General features: G+C 38.5%; 1 protein-coding gene across 3 annotated transcripts in view; it reads left to right on the plus strand.

Moving 5' to 3' along the window:
- Rbpj (recombination signal binding protein for immunoglobulin kappa J region) overlaps positions 1-17,825 on the plus strand; it is a 189,426-nt gene that overhangs the window by 131,247 nt on the left and 40,354 nt on the right. The gene's annotated exons all lie outside the window — the stretch shown is intronic.

Below are 17,825 nucleotides of genomic sequence, written 5' to 3' on the forward strand. Positions count from 1 at the left end.
CGGATCTATGTGAGATAGAATACATTAACACTAGAAAAATCACTAATAAGAACCTCTCTATTCCTATAGTATGTTTTGTTGGCACTAGCGCTAATTTGCATTGTTAACTAGATGATAGTCTAAATTGCTAAAATAGTTTCTCATAAAAGTCTCCTGTGAAAGTATTACTTTCTGAATGTGTTAGAGAGTATAATAGAAACAGACTGCATTATGAAGTGTGGAGCTGGTGTTATAGGGCCTTGTAAAATAGCAGATATACTAGCTTCAGGCTGGTTTGCATTAGAAGAAAGGCATTGTCCTCCTTTTCTGCAAGCTCATGAAGGTTGAATGCAGGCATATTTACTCAAATCCTATTTTTGGTTCTAGGTGTGAGAATAGTTTCCATGCCAAAAACCCAGTTATTCTGTACCAAGTTCCTAATCCTTAAACCAGTTGAAGTAAGCAGAAATATGGAGGTCCCAAGACATGACAAGTAACTAGGGAAATGAAACAAGGCTCTTCCCTTAATATATTTCATTAACAAGTGTAGGAAAGAGACAGTTCAGATTGAAACTTCTAAGTAAAGAACCCCACTGTGACAGTCTCCTAAAAGTGTCCAGCATGCTGTGTTGGACACGATTTAGTGGGAAGTATTCAGATAATTACAGTTAAGAGAAATGGTGGTCAAGACTGAGATGCATGTCTATGTATAGTGTTGGTAGGGACACTAGTAGCATTGATTGAGAGGTGTTTATATTAAAGATGGATAGTAATGGGGAGTTTTAATTAAGCTAGAAGTGTAGTTTGGGCTCTTTGAGGAAACTTGTCAAGCCAAGTAAGGGATTGGTGCAGATTTTAGTTGATCCTTGCAAGGCTGGTTGTAAATTGTAAAGCAGGTTGGAATTGGTGGTGATGATAAGGAGAACATAAGGCAAAGCAGCCTTCGTTCTAAGGCGGTGTAGTATAGGGAACTGTGGGGTCAGTGTGCTGTGTGTCACTAAAGTAGATCATAATGAACATGTTAAGTCTTTGTTGTGTTGGTGTGAGTATTAAATACAGCAAGGAATAGAAAATATCTTGTTCAGTTTTGAAAGTAGATGTTTAAGAAATAGTTTAATTTCCCCCTTTTTGTAATGTGGGATTTTTTCATTTGAGAGGGGGATATGGAATGTCAAAATGTTAAGAAATATCAAAACATTCACTTATGCTTGTCTCTTGCTGTGACAGTTAACATTGTTCTGCAGGTATAGATTTGTTTGTCTGTCTAATCTTTCTCTGACCTCCCAAGGGACTGGAGATGTTTTAATATGTCTCTAATAACATAGTTCATCTCCCAGATTACCAGCTATATGAATGGCCATGCCTGAAAAAGATTTAATAATATGTAACACTTGCCACTAGGTGGCACTTGGTCTAAGTGATAAAACTGGAATTCTACAGAGTCAATTTTCTACTTAAATGATACATGTATAAACTTACTCTTGGATTATATTCACCATTTTGCATTTCTGGACTGTACTGTTTAAAATGGAACATGAAACTTATCAAATAAAAAACCCTGAGTGTTAAAAAGTAGAAAATGGAACAGTTAAGACTATGTTCCACAGCCTTTTGCAGGAGGCTTTTTGTTGTTGTTGTTGGGTAGACTGTGGATTGCTTTAAAGGAGGAGAGTGAGCTAGCGTGTTTCTTAGAGAATTAGTTGGAAGGTGAAGAAGTGTGGCCTGCTTGAACATTGGGGTACGATTTTTTTTTTTGACCCATCTCCTTACCCCAGTTCTGTATTCTCATCACTGTTTTAGTCTCTGTGTTGTTCAGTTATATGCCTCATGATGCTAACTGCATCCTGAGTTGTATACATTGTATATAGAACCCATTAGATTGATTCAGGGACTTAAGAACTGGAAAAGATCTTACTAATTTCATGTTCCAAAATCCCCATTCATTTTTTTTCAGCCACAGGCAGATTAGATAGTTGACTTGTGGTTAGGTTGAGAGGTTCATGACTGAGATCCTTCTCTTTGGGGTGTGTGTGTGTGTGTGTTTGTGTGTTTGTGTTTGTGTGGCGGGGTGAGGTATATGCTTGTGCTTTCAATTTTTTTTTTTTTTTTTTTTAATTCATGCCATTAGTGATCTGTTACTGTGTCAGGTCCTTTATGCAAATGAGTTCTTCAGACCAAGTGGAGCGACACTGCGCGAACTACTATGCAGTTGTCCAGACTTCCTTTGCTGTCATCCTGTTTTTATTTTTGATTTTATTTTTATTTTTTCTTTTGAAATAAGGTCTCAATGTGATGTCCAAGTTGGCCTTGAATTGATTATTTATCTCAGGATGTCTCAGATTCGCTGCAGTCCATCTACCTGAGCCTCCCTCTTGCTAGCATTACAGTCCTGTACTGCCATATCTTGTTTTTGTACTTGGAGACAGCAGTTTACAATGTAGGTTTGGCTGGCTGTGAATTGCTACTGTAGCACAGACTGGTCTCTGACTTAGCCTCCTGCCTTAGTTTTTCCCAAAAGCAGGTTTATAGTCATGAATCCCACATCCAACTGGAGGTCTTTTAGTCTTGATACTACTTAGGGTGCATTTTCTATTTCTGACTCTTAGGAGTATGGCCTCCTTACTGCATACCTTCTTACCCACGGAGGACTTAATTCCGCCCACCTCATTCCTTTCCTCTCTACCATCTTAGTTTGCACTTGGTTGTCCCTAGAAGAAGATAGAAGGGCAGAGGGTGAAAGAGAGACTTTTGCACATGGAAAAACACTATAACTTTACATTTTATGCTGAAAAGCTTACTGACTTATAAACATGATGGTGAACATGCACCCATTATCTGGTGTATATGCTAAGGTACTACTCTTAACTGTGGAGCTATTAAATCTTTTGTGTCTGTCATCTCTGCTTATGCAGATGTCAAGAAAGTGAATTAAATTGATTCTGGCATTCAAAAATAGTGGTGAGAGGATTTGGTAAATCACTTAACAATCTAATAATGACTGCCATTTGACTAAATGGATTGCTGTTCACTGGTGTAGTTTACTGTTTTTGTCCCTTGCCAGGGTTATTTCATGAACATTGGCATCCATTCTTTAACTTGGTCTTCTCTATTATATTCAGTGTACATTTTGCACACAATTTAGTGATATGTCATTTATTTAAACATGTGGTTTCTTAGTTGTAACTCCTGGAGATTGTCAGTGGTAACTTAGGTAATTGTTAAATTACATAAGCACTCACTCTGTAGGCCATGTTGGCTTGAACTCAGAGATTCACCTGCATCTGCCTTTTGAGTCCTGGGACTGAAGGTGTGGGCTGAATTTAAACCTAGATTTATCTGTTACTTGTGTCTTGGCTCTTTCCATAGTTACTTTGTGTAGCTGAACCTTTCTTTTTCTTTCACGCTCCTGGCCTTGTGCCCTTGAGGCAAGCATTCTACAGATTACATACTTCTGGAAGTTTTTCTTAAGGACTAGTGTTACATACGTGCTCTATTCTTTTGCTGATTGGAAAGATTTTACAAAAAATTAAAAATTAATATAAATATATCTTATAGAGTGAACCATTATAGTTTTATAGCAAGAAATAACTTAATATTTGTGAGTATATTCTTTTTTTAATAGATACAAGAATTAACATTTTATTTTATATTAAAAATGTCAGCAGATAGCCATCAATATTAAAAAGATAGGGGGCAGGCTGGATAGATGGTTCAGTCATTAAGAACACTTGTTATTGCTTTGGACCTGGGCTTGATTCCCAGCATCCATTGGGTAGCTCACAAATATCTGTAAATTCAGTTCTGGAGGTCAGTGTCCTCTTTGGCCTTCATTTGCACCAGATACAAGTGATACACTGGCATACGTGTAGGCAAAACATCTAAACAGTGCAGTAAAATAGTAGTAAAAAGGTCAGAGAATTGACAGAGTCCTCAATACAGTCCTTAGTTACAGGACTATCTATCTCTGTCTCATGGAGAGTTGAAGGCCAGAGTATTTTAGCCTCACCTACTTCTGCCTGTTGGGTTGCATTTCCCGACCCTGTACTGTGACTGCCTTGTACTTGTCTTTCCATTTGAGTGCTTTCATGCTGCTTGTAGGGACAAGAAGTTCTGGGTTTAAGTAAATTTGATTAGAATACTTTAAGGAATGACTATAATTCTTTTCTATTTGATTGCTGTGAAAGTAAACCTTTCCGACTGGAGAGATGGCTCAGTGGTTAAGAGGACTGCTCTTCCAGAGGTCCTGAGTTCAATTCCCAGCAACCACATGGTGGCTTACAACCATCTGTCATGGGATCCTGTGCCCTCCTCTGGTGTGTCTAAAGACAGTGACGGTGTACCCACAAACATAAAATAAGTAATTAAAAGTAAACCTTTCTAGAAATGCAGTTAAAGTTATCTTTGGTCACATAGTGTTTATAATCAAAGAGTTCTGAAATAACAGTTTATATTTAAACTTTCTGTGGAAAAAAAGCTCAAGATGTCAGTGCAGGCACTCCAGACATGCTGCTTCTTTAGGCAACGCTTTTCCACTCTGTTTTCAGTTTCATCCCCTCTCTCCCTCCCTCCAAATCCCGAAATAATTTTCTGCCTACAGACAAATTTCAGGTCTTGTAATTATTGAGTGTAGCTATAGGATGGCCTTGCGTAAGAGTGACTGACTTGCTTTGCAACTTAAATGTTCCCTCTTGGGAGACAGAGAAAGCAAGTTCTTGTGAGAACCAAACGCTGCAAAGAGCCTGCAACATGAGGCTGGCTCTATGGAATCAGCCGCTTATGTCCACTTTTTCACCTTTTATTTCAGCTGCAACAGCTGCTGCCCTCCCCTTTCAGCGTGGTCTCTTTTATAGTCCCTGCTTATTAGGTGTCAAGATCCAGGGATACATGCATGTGTGTGGGCGCGTGCATGTGCGCACGTGCGTGTTGATTGCTTTTATTGACTACAATGTCTTCATATCCTTGACCGACTGCAGCAAATGCTACCACTTGCTTGTACATGAGCTTTCCTTTGATATTTCTCTATTGTCAAAAATGTTAGTTTTCCTTGTCTCCTCTTTGCTTTATTTATTACTCTCTGTTACTACTTTTGGTGCTAGAGCTGTATTTTTAAACCTCCTGCTGTCTGCTCTGCAAAATGAGTTTGTCGTCCACCAGCTATCTGCTCCATACCTGCATCCATGCCCACCATCTGTACGCTTCATACCTGCTTCTGCCCCCTGCCCCCACGTCCCTGGGAAGCATTGTCTGCTGTCTTTATGTCTCTCTTACTTCCTTCTGTTCTCTTTCTTTCTTGTTTCATTGATGACCTGATCTTATTCTTCCAGGTGTCTTACTCCTTGGTTACTGCAACTTGTAGTCTTATAATATTGAGGGCTGCCTCATCCTGCAGTTAGACTGTCACCATCCCTCCACTGCCATCCCAAGTTAGTTCATCGTGTAGTCTGTGGCTCCTGGTATTTTGTTCCTCTGTTAGCATTTTTGGGGGTTATAGGGATACTTGGTAACCTGGTTTTATTGTGAATTATATACGTGGATTTTGATTTGTCTAGTCTATTGCTGCCTCCTCTTTTGAGAGATTATAAAATTATATGGCTGTCATTTCTATCCTAAAGTTTTGTTTTGAGTTTTTAAAAGACATCAGACATATATATATATATATATATATATATATATAAACTATAAACCAAGTTGCTGTGAAGTATGTAGTTTCTCTACACATGTAAGTCCCAACCCTCAGAGTTAATATGCTAAATGTCAGGGGGTAAGTTTCTTTCCAACCTGGAATTATTTCTTTATTATTATTATTTTTTGAAATATTTTTGATGGATCTAGTTCTGTTGTTATTATCATTATTATTATTATTATTATTATTATTATTATTATTATTATTATTGAGACAGTGTCCTCCTCTAGCTCAGGCAGATCTGAAGCTAATTTGTTGTCTATAATATAGTGGTTTTGAACTGGCCTCAGTACTTCCCCATTGCTGTAATTACAGGGTGTTTTTTGACTCTTAAAAGTTTGAGTATACTTGTGTGTTGAATGAGTTCAGCATATCTGGTATTCATAATACTACAAAACTAACAAAATGCAACCAAGAAAAGTCATAGTCCTAAATTAAACACAAGTAACATTTAAATGTGTATTTTCCTTTCAAACTTAAACCATTGAAGTTTCCAGTTCCCCCTGGTAATACATGTACTGAAAAGTCAATGAACTGCAGCTGTAGAGTGGCTCTGTGTAGATGGCTTTTGCTTACAGTTTGATGATGCAGTCTTCTAGACTCTATAGCATGTATTGATATGCATAGGTGATCTTCTCATGATGTGGTGTGTTAGTCCTCACTTGTGTTGCATAGACTGGACAGTAGTAATTAAGCAGCACATTGTTCGTCCACTTGGGTCATTAAGCACTATTCTGTGTGTGGCTGTGGGTGTGTGGGGGCTGTGGGTGCCCACTGTTCAGACTGGCTGCTCGGAGGTGCGTTCTGGAAATGAAAAGATAGATATTTTAAGGTGGAATTTCTGTTTTTAAACTGTAGTTATTGTCCATGTACATTTTATTTATGAGTTGCATTTATAAATGTATTTTTCTGTTGAAGTTTGGTTTTTTCCCCTCAGTTTGTTTAAGACTTTTTGTACTTTTTAACTGTTAAATTACTGTAAGTATTAGAAATTAGGACTCCATACTTAGTTTGACTTTCTAGATTTTAAGATAAAATTTGTAACATATAAAATAAAAACTTTCTATCTTTTCTTTGTAGCTATTTCCATCAGTTTTTTAAAACTTTTTAAATTGAAAACATTTTTTCATACGGTATTTTTGATGTTTTCCTCTCCCCCAGTCCTTCCCAGATCTTTCCTATATCTCTACCTACCCAACTTTATATTTGTTCTCTTTCTCTCTTTAAAACAACAAAAACAAATACACAGAATTCCACAAATACGAAAATGAAAACAAACATGCAATAAGACAAAACAAAACAAAAAAACCGAACAAAGCAAAATAAAATAAAACGTTTTTAAAATACCATCTAGTCCATTTGATGTCAGCTAGTGCACTCTGTGGCCCCTGGCGAAAACGGCTTTTCCCCTTTTCTCCTCTGGGTAGCAGTCGTACACAGCCTTTTGGTGAGGGACAGAAGCCCACGTCTACCCCTTCCCAGTGCTGGGACCCCTTCTGGCTTGAGCTTGTGCAAATTTTGTGCATGGTGCCTCAGTCTCTTAAGTTTATCTCCGCGTCAGTCCTGTGTCGAGAAGACTCTATTTCTTTGGGACACTCATCCTTTCTGGCTCTTCTTCCGCAGGGATCTCTGAACCTTGAGAGGAAGGGTTTGATGAAGGTATCTCATTTAGGACTGTGCTTCAAAGTCTTTCATTCTCTCATTGTCCACTTGTGGGTCTCTGTGTTGGTTCTCATAAAGATTTATTTTTACTCATATGGGTGTGTAGAGACGAGTGAGGGGGGGGGATGTTCGCGCGTGCGTGTGTGTGCGCGCGCGCGCCTGTGCGCAGATACCTGAGGAGTCCAGAAGAGGGTGTTAGAGTCCCTGAACAGTTTTAAACCACCTGACAAGGGTGCTGGGAACTGAATTTGAGTCTTCTGCAAGGGTCGTCTATGTCCCTAATCATTGAGCCATCTTTCCAATCGCTCTGGTAATTTTTTAGTTTTGCACCTCAGTATGTGTTTGGGAGGCCGTTTGTGGAAAGAACATAGGCTAATAGTCACGAGAACTATTCTGCTCACCCCTGTTGGTTATAGCATGCTAAGAAGCCAGAAGGTGCTTCTACCAGCATATAAACTAAAGGCATTGCTATGAAGAATCATTCAGTATTCTCATAGTTTTGTACCTTAGGTGCCATTAATTACTTGTTTTCAGACAGGGGTGGGGATCTTTAATGTAGTTCATCTTGGCCACAGAGTTATGTGCCCCCATACCCAATTGTACTCTTGGTTACACTGAAGCAGGCTTAATGTCAGTTTTACCTAAAACTGTTTTATGGCATTTTAAAGTCGAACTTGGTTGGTTTTTATAAGACAGCAGCTGTGGGTGTGGCTTAGAAACTGATGCGCCTCTATAGTGATAAGCTGCTGTGGAGCTGTGAAAGGCTCCTTACAAACTGTAGCCGCAGCTGCCGTGAATGCTGTGTTTGTGGTTTTGGAGGGGACACAAATCAAGTGAGTGTTTCTGCCTTGGTCATCTTAATGCTGACCCTTTCTTTGCCTTTGAAGGGTTTGGAACATTTGCTTGAATGTTTTCATGCTTCTCTCTCTCTCTCTCTATAGATATAGTCTGATGTGAAGGTGAGAGACATTTTGTGGGAATTGTTTCTGTCATCTAGTCGTGATACTCAGCTGCCTTTTGTGACACCATTGTGTCCACTGTGCAGCGCTATAAACATTGAGCTATTTGGAACAGAATCTTTTTCTATTTAAAAAAAAAATCATTGTAATGGCTAAGATAACTTGTTTTGCCTCAAAGATTGAAAGATTGGAGTTTTACAATGATTTTTTTTAAATGAAAGTAATATTTACTTTATATCTATCTTATCTGTCTGTTTATCTATCTATCTATCTTCTATTTATGTCAAAATAGACAGTTTTCCCAAACAAAAAGAATCTTAGTGCTTGCCTTTAATCCCAGCTCTTGGGTTGCAGAGGCAGGGGGATCTCTGTGAGTTTGAGGCCAGTTTAGGTCTACAGAGGGAGTTCTAGGACAGCCAAGGATACTTAGAGAAACCTTGTTTTGAAAAAAACCAAAACAAACAAGACTCCTTGACTTGAAACGATGTATCTATCAACATGCATGTCTGTCTGTCTATTTGTCTATGTGTCATCTCTCTGTTTTTTGAGACAGGACTGACCTGGAACTCACTATGTAGTCCAGGCTGGTCTCTGTCTCTGCCTCTAGAGTGCTGAGATCAAAAGTGTGTGCAGCCATACTATCCACCCTTCTAGAAAAGGCACACACATGCACACACAGTGCTGTGCTTGCTGTTTGTGAAAAACTTAGACCATATGTAAAGTCGGAGCTTACCATGATTTCATACTGTGAAACCTTCAGTACTGAATATATTTCAAAAACAGGAAAATAGAAATGATAATTACCTAAATAGCTAACTTAATCTTTGGTATGCCTGGCCTTGAACCTATTACCTTGCACATGCTAGGCAAGCACTCTTGTCATTAAACTGTACGTGCAGCTCTTCTCACCACCACCCACCCCCTTTTAAAAAGATTTATTTATTTATTTATTTCATGTACTAGAGTACACTGCCGCTGTCTTAAGACACACCAGAAGAGGGCATCGGACATCCATTACAGATGGTTGGAAGCCACCATGTGGTTGCTGGGAATTGAACTCAGGACCTCTGGAAGAGCAGTCAGTGCTCTTAGTGGCTGAGCCATCTCTCCAGCCCTCCCTTTTCTTTCTAAGTAACTAAAAAACATCTCTGTTTTAGTTTTATACTTTCCTAGTAGTTTAAACTGTCCAGACAGAGACTAACATTTGATGTTTCATTATATGGGACATATTTCCAAAAGGATTTTTATTCCTTATAAAAAGAACAATTTCTGTGAATTGTAGTTATTAACCATAACTTTAGATACAAAAGAATTCCCAGTGAGTGGTATGATTCATTATGAAATTTTAACAACGGTTGTAGACTAGCAATGAGAATAATTAGCCAGAAAATATTAGCAGGGTAGAGATCCTTTTGTGTAACATTTCCTGGCCAGTTTATATGAATAATTAAAACCTCTAAAGCATTTGGGATGTGCTGTTGTGGTTGATTCCCTGAGCTCACGGGGGAAGTTGAAATATGATTTCCAGCAAGCAGATGGCTTTCCTGTTGCTGTTCTTGAGCAGTACCTCCTGAAGTTTGTGTTTGAGTTGGGTGATTTCCTAGTCATACCAACTCCGTACTTTGGAATGCCCAGTAACGGAATATGATGTAGATGAGTGCTTCTCACAGTTGGAGCTGTGTATGCTTAATCACGCTTCAACTAATGGCCAAATACCCTTCTTCAGTCTCGGGATATTTATTCTTTCTCCCCCCTCATCCTTTGAGGAGTTTCTTAGCTGCTTGTTCAACCTTTTTACTTTCACCAACTTCCCCTCCCCCAATACTATTTTAGACAGGGTCTTCCAATTAATTAACCTCAGGTAGACTTTGAATCTGGGAGCCTCTTACTACCTCAGCTGGGATTAGAGACCCATTGCTGTCAGTGTGCTATTTTCATTTCCACTGAGTCAGATGACAACTTCTATTTAGTGCTCTGAGGGTGGTGTGTGACAGAATTAAGGCAGGCTTCATTGTGCTGGGGAGGCTTTCAGAATGTAGCCATGCTGGGGTTTACAACTACAAAACCATCTTCTTTTCAGTTCATAGTGAAGCTTTTGGTTTTGGACTTTTTTTTTTTTTAAGTGGGGTTTCTCTGTGTAGCCCTGGCCATCCTGGAACTCTCTGTAGACCAGGCTGGCTTTGAACTCAGATTTGCCTACCTCTGCCTCCTGAACACTGTTATTAAAGTTGTGTGCCACCACTGGCTTATAGTGAAGCTTTGATGAAGATTTTTACTTGCTAATAATAGGGTTACTTTCCCTAGTTTTCAGTGTACTTGATTTCTCCCATTGGAAAAATGTAAAAACCAGAAGTTTGGAATATCTGTATATATTTGTGCTCTTAAAAATCACTAAGATTCTAAAAACATTTTAGACTTGATAGTTGAAATAGCCAGACATTTTCAGTCTACTTGTAAGTCTTTTCTTGATTATGTATGAAAGCAATCCAGTGATGCTTTGAGATAGTACAAAGATGAGTTGTATCTTGGGGAGAGAGGGTAGGGTTTTATTTTTCTGACATAATTAATTGGGCCAGTTCAGAGAGTGAGTAGAGTTAAATTTGCCAAGAAGGGGGGAAATTCCAATGTTTTATATGGATTGCAAGGGCTCATTGGTGTCATTTACTGGGTAGGTGGCACTGACATAAATGGACAGTAGAGGAGGAGTTCAATTACTGCCGGGAGAAGCTGTGGGTCAGTTGACTCAAGAACTGGAGAATTAATTGAAGGCTGATTCAGGAGAGCTAGGTGAAGGTACCCAGTGACCCGTTATCAGTTCTGTATGGGATTCCAGCTCAAGAGGGAGGTCAGGATTTGACAAAGCTACTGGAAGACTAGTAGGTAGTAATTAGACCAAGATCCTGTGGAGAACTAAGCAGAAACAGCTGGGAAGCAGCAGCATGCAAGGAGTGAGGAGAAACTGGTACGGACCGCAGGGCAAGGCCTCAACAGTGCAGCAGCATCCAGAAGTGAGCAGAGGACCTGGTCACTGGGTCACACACATACTGACTGCAAAGAGCAGGTGAGAAGCTCACTGCCCATCACATTTAGGCTTCTAAGAACCCAGAACCTGACAAGACAGTTATGGTAAAACGGTGACAACTATGATTTGTGCAAGTTGAGGAATTGAGTCACAGGAAGTAAACAGTAATGGCTCTGAGTATGGAAAAAAGGCCAACCTCAGCAATTTACTGAGACCTTGATTTGGGGGGGGGGGGAATTAAAGACTGGAAATGTAGCTCAGTAGTAGAGAACCTGCTTTGTGTACCCCAAGTTCAATCCCTAACACTGCATTGTGGGAGAATTCAGAACCCCACTTTTTGTGGGGTATGTATGTGTGTTTGGCTTTGATTTTTTTTTTTTTTTTTGAGACAGTATCTTAGTAGCTCAGGCTGACCTAGAACATAACTAATTAGCCTATGCATAGCCCAGGCTAGCCTTGAACCTATGAGATCTTTTTGTTCACCTTTTGAGTTCCAAGATTACAGGCATTCTTAGTTTAATTTTTATCATGTGATCTGTGATTTACTTTAGGGAATGTGTAGTATACATGTTCTTGGTATGTAGCCTTGGTAGGCTTCAGAGATGAGAACCTCTTGTCTCAGCTTCTCTCTTGCTAAGATACAGTAATGTGCCCAGCTCTATCACCTCTAATTTTAGAGCTCTAAGGAATGTTTTGATATCCATGGTGGTTGAAGAGTAAAGAATAACATTTGAAAGAAATTTTTTTTAAATTAGAAATAAGAGGTGAGTTCTTACTTGTGTAGTATTTTCTGACCTTAGTTGCTTGCTTTAGTAGTTAAATATTTTTGTTCTTTTACAAAGAAAAATATGGTTAAAGGACAAAAATTGAATTTTACTGCCTTAGACAGTCTATATTTTAAATAAATCCATAGCCTATACATATGTCAGTGTGCTATGTTGGGATGTGATGTATACTTAGAACTTCTGTGTCCATTTAAAAATAATCCAGTTGGGCCAGCATGGTAGGTAGCACATGCCTTTAGTCCAGTCACTTCTGGAAGTCGAAGACCTTGCTTCCCTGCTCTGAATTTATAGGTTATTTGCTATCACTCTGTGTCTGCTTGTGTGTGTGTGTGTGTGTGTGTGTGTGTGTGTGTGTAAAATCCTGTTTCTCCTGTGAGCATTACTTTTACCCCAGGTTTTCAGAAGGATACAGTATGGTCCATAAAAGGTGACTTAAGTACTAGAGGCTCCTTAGCTTACTGCAGTCTTGTGTGGAAGGTCGGGGACTCAGTCTCAGTCTGCTCTTGAGAGGCCATTTTTGTAGTTATTTTCATGCAACTCTGACGTCTTCTGGCTGAGTGCTGGAGGTATAGGTATAAATAACCCGAGGTGTGTCTTAATCTCATGGAACTTAAATGTATTTATTTGTATTTATAAATGCATTATAATTTTTATTCTAGATAAAGTTTAAATAGTATACATACTTTGGAAAAACTCTAGCATATTGCTATGTTAATGTCATTATTACTTAAAAACTACTTTCATCATGGGTGTACCATAATTTAAGCAATCCCCTTTTGCTGGCAGGAATTTCCCACGCCTTTTCTAGTCAGTAGCAGTGAATGTGGAACACCTTGCCTTCATATTACTATGTGGGGTTTGATGAAATCATAAACGTTTCAAATTTTTGATATCTGATTTTACTTGGATACCTAAAATTTATACTTTAGCAGTAGCTTGTTGTCTTCATAACCTCTGTGTTGTATATTGTCTTTATAATTATTGTGTGTTATAAATTCAATCGTCAAAACTAAACCAAACAAAATACAATTGTCCTGCAGTATTTGGTTCCAGGATCTCTCTTAGATGCCAGAATTCATGGAGTCACAAGTTTTTATAGTTACTGGGTATAGTTGTATCTGATCTACATATACTACTACATACTAAAGGTCATCTCTAGCTTACAACAGCTATGTGGTGTAAAGCTATCAAGTGTGGTCACACTGTATTGTTTCTTGTTTTTTTAAGATTTATTTATTTATTTTATGTATGTGAGTACACTGTAGCTGTACAGATGGTTGTGAGCCTTCACGTGGTTGTTGGGAATTGAATTTTACGATCTCAACTTGCTCCAGTCAACCCCGCTCACTCAGTCCCTGCTCCCTCTGGCCCAAAGATTTATTTATTATTATACATAAATATACTGTAACTGTCAGATCTTATTACAGGTGGTTGTGAGCCACCATGTGGTTGCTGGGATTTGAACTTATCCTTTGGAAGAGCAGTCAGTGCTCTTACCTGCTGAGCCATCTTGCTAGCCCCAATGTATTGTTTTAAAAGACAAGTCTGGATATAGTAAATACAGACTAAATATTCCTCATATTTAAAAGATTCTGTTCTTCATTCAAATTATGTGTAGTGTGTACACAGGCATGTGCACACGAGTGCTGGATCCCTTGGAACTGGATGCCCTGTGTGTACTGGAGGTTAAACCTCTGAGCCACACTTCCAGTTCCATGCTAGAATATCTTTTATCCTGATAGGTTAGTTCTCATGTGCTGACATGGAACCCTCAGACACAGAGGGTCATTTGTAACCAAAATTCAGTTGTCAAGAAGGATGCCTTATTTATTGATCTAATTTTCTTTTTAAATTGTTGCTGTCCTGATATTTTCATCACAGAATGTCTTCATGTATACAAAGTTGTTCATTATAAATATGTATCTGTACATATTTATATCCATACATAAGCATAACCTCCAAGATTCCCAATATCCTGAGTTAATTTATTTTTTATTTTTATATTTTGGTTTTTTTGAGACAGGGTTTCTCTGTGTTGTCCTAGCTGTCCTGGAACTCACTCTGTAGACTAAGATGGCCTCGAACTCAGAAATCCACCTGCCTCTGCCTCCCAAGTGCTGGGATTAAAGAATGTAAAAGTGGATATGCCAGCTATATTTTAGAGTCCTAATATCTTTTGGCAATGTTTTTTTTCCCCATCCCACCTAGAAGAGTCATTGATAAATATTTTCATTCATGTTGAAGAGATACTTGTGCCTACTGTATTTTAGAGCATGCCACACATGCTCTGCATCATTTAGCTGACATTCATGTGTTCAGAATAAACATGCTATGCCACATTATCACTTGGTATTTATTAGTGCTTGCTGTATTTTAGACATTGTTAAAGAACAGGTTTATGAAAGTAAAATCAAAAGTAGGATGTAAAAACTGTCATGAAAATGTGTTTCTGTATCTCCTGAAAGAAGATGAAGTGAAACATCACATAGACATTTGCATAGGCTCTTTCATATTTATTAATATTACAATAAAATTGTTACAACTAAGGGTGAGAATTTTTTTATGAATATTCTTGTTACTGTCTGCTATTGTGGATTTGACTTTTACAGTGAGTTTTGCCTAAGACATGTTGTTTTTTGTTAAGTATTTTGTTTTTTCAGACAGTCTGGTTGTAGCTCTGGTTGGCCTGGAATTTAGAGATTCTGCCTATGCCTCCCGACTGCTGGGATTAAAGGTGTGCATCGCCAAGCCTGCCTTGGGGAAGATATTTTAAAATGACCTTTTTATTTTCTTGTAGATTTTTTAAACCCTTGATTGCAATAATTCTGTGAGAAATTTTCAGCTGTAATGAAGACAGCATTGAGTGTCTTGGTTTCTTGTTTGTATTGTCCCGTTTGTTACCAAACATTGGCATAATTAATTTTTTTTTTAATCCTGCCAGTGGTTTTGGAATAAGTAGAGTTTCTGCTCTGCTCTTGAATTGCCTCGGTGTTCCCTGGACTGAATGTGTGAGGTTTTTGCTGATTAATGCATGTGGTCTTCTTTTAGTGTCCTCACTATCAGAGGCTCTGTTTGTCCCCACTTTGTCATCTCTGTAACTTAAGAGCATAGCTTCACCGTTCACATTGATTTTCCTTGCAAGGATAGGATTTGACCATTAGACAAGCTGAGGAAATGTCTCTGCATCTGCCTTTCACTTTTTTGGGAAGGGTGTTCATGTTCACTTTTGATTGGACAGCTACCATTTAGCAAAAGCTACCTGATTTAAACTTTTTCATATTCATTTTTATTATTTTATATGTATGAATGTCTTGCCCATATATTTGTGTATGGGTACCATGTGTATTCCTGGTGCCTGTGTTGGTTAGAAGCAGGCATTAGTTCTCCTGGGACCGGAGTTACAATTGTGAGCTGCCATTTGGGTGCTGAGAGTCAAGCCCAGATCCTCTTGTTGCAAAATCAACAAGTGTTCTTAACCATTGAACCAGCTTTTTAGTCCCCAAGTCAGATAGTTTAAAGCAACGATAAAAGGTCAAGTGTATCACTTCATGAGAAAATTGGATTTCATTAGTAGGCACCAAGCTTCTGACTTAATTAAATATAATTGCTGTCATTCTACTGGTTTATTAAATATGCATACAGACTCTTGGTAACATACAAGCTATTTATATGATTTTAAGTATAAAACTGATCAACCTTCACATGAGAAGCAATTATATAATTACATTATATAACCATATCATTATTACCATTTTTTGAGAAATAAATTTATTTTGTTGACTTGGTTTCTTCTAGTTATTTCTAGGAGAAAATTACTGTATCAATGCTAGGATGGGTTTTATATTTGGGAATTAGATCAATGACTGTCCTGTAAGACTCAGCAGCTGTGTGGGTTAACAAATTAAAGATGGCATCAGAGAACACCCAACTGTGTTGATGATGCATTAAGGGATGAAAACACAATACTTACTCTTAGATTAGTTTGATTAAAAAAATGAGCCCAAGTCTGAATTCTCCATGTGAGTCCTGTATCTTCTGCCTATCTGCAGTGTGTGTTTACTTATCTCTCTGGAATCTTTTTTGCTGTGTCTGTGCTTGCCTTGATGTCTAACTGTCCCTGTGTCTATGTCCATGTGTCCTCACTGCTGTCCCTCACAAAGGGCTTTGCCCTGAACTTGTTGAACAGTACAGAAAGCATGCAAAGAAAAGGGATGAGGAGTTCTTTATAGAAATCTTGAACAGAGCTTTATAAGGGAAGAAACTTTTCTCCCAAACTGACCAGGAAGCACTTAGAAAAATGAAACACCTATAAACACATTTTTAAGTTACATCCAGAAGTTGCTTACAACATGGATGACCAGTAATTGTTGTTTAAGATTACTTCCAACATGTAAGCTGCTTTCAGCAAATGATCACCACACACACACACACACACACACACACACACACACACAATTGTGGGTTGGGGGCATAGAAGAGTACATAATTTAAGATGGAAGATATGCATTAGCTGAGGTTATAGTAAAGGTATAGTAATGTGTCCCCCACCCCCACTCCCTCTGACTTCCGATTAGTTCTGGCTGTAATGGAACTCCCTTTGTAGACCCCACCAGTTCATCCTCTGGGATCAAGAAGTATTCTTATGAAATTGTATCACTACAGGCAGCTCAACTACATCTCTTTGGGTCCTAGTTTCTTACCTGTCCAAGGAGGGGTCAGGATGTTGTGCAGTGCCATTAAGTGTTTAGCATTGTACTGAAAAGCACACCAGCTCTAGAGTTGCTCTCTGCAGGATTGCACAACAGCTTTGCAATTTAGTTGGGACATTCTGAAATTCTAGCTATAAATTCAATGTAATTTCTACATGTGTTTTCTTTAGGCCAGTCATTTGAGTACAGATGCTGCATCTTTAAAACTGGGCTCTTCTATAAAATGAGGCAGTGAGGAAGTCCAGTAGACCTATACTTTTATTCTTTGTTCTCTGGTGGACTTATATTTTTGCTGACTTGGCCAGTGGCTTACTCCCCCTTCTCAGTGGAAGAGGAACTGTGTCAGCAGCATTCACCTGGTACCTTGCCTGTAGGATGCATTTATTTGCAGGAACACAGTATAGGAAACAGTACAGCATTCTTCCAGGAGGGAACACACACGTGCACATAAGCACCCATACTAGCTTGTTCTGAGCAGGAGTGGGAGGCCCTAGAGGCCACTAACACCGTAAAATCATTAGTTTGAAAAGATGCTGTGGTTGCAGACAGGAATTGCATTGGACCAGGTCCTTTGGCTCTGTGTTTTTCATTAGTTTGTTTTACCCTGGTTGAGATCTTTCTTATATGTACTGCATTATCAGCTTTCTATAGAATAACTACATTGTAATCTGTGTTTTTGCAAAAATATAAATCTTAGAAATGTGTCATTACCTGAGACTGGACTTGGAATATTTTCAAACAGGAGTAGATTCACTTTCTCCTTAGCATAGACTTAGCCCAGCTCCATCCTTCACCGGGCCTTCATATGCCCAGAGTCTTAACAGCCTTTCTCATTTACTTTCTTCAGAAACTTGCTTTATGGCCTAGTTTCATTAAAAGTTTCCTGACTGATCATCCTAAAATAACTTAAATTGCTTCATGACAGTAAATGTGTATATTCATTGATATGTTATCATTATTTTGTGCAATACAAGTTGCAGTATTCTTTTATGAAGTATTTGTTTTGTATTTTAAAAGGTAGGTCAG

Source organism: Mus caroli, chromosome 5 (assembly GCF_900094665.2).
Source record: "Mus caroli chromosome 5, CAROLI_EIJ_v1.1, whole genome shotgun sequence".
NCBI classification, from domain to species: Eukaryota; Metazoa; Chordata; class Mammalia; order Rodentia; family Muridae; genus Mus; species Mus caroli.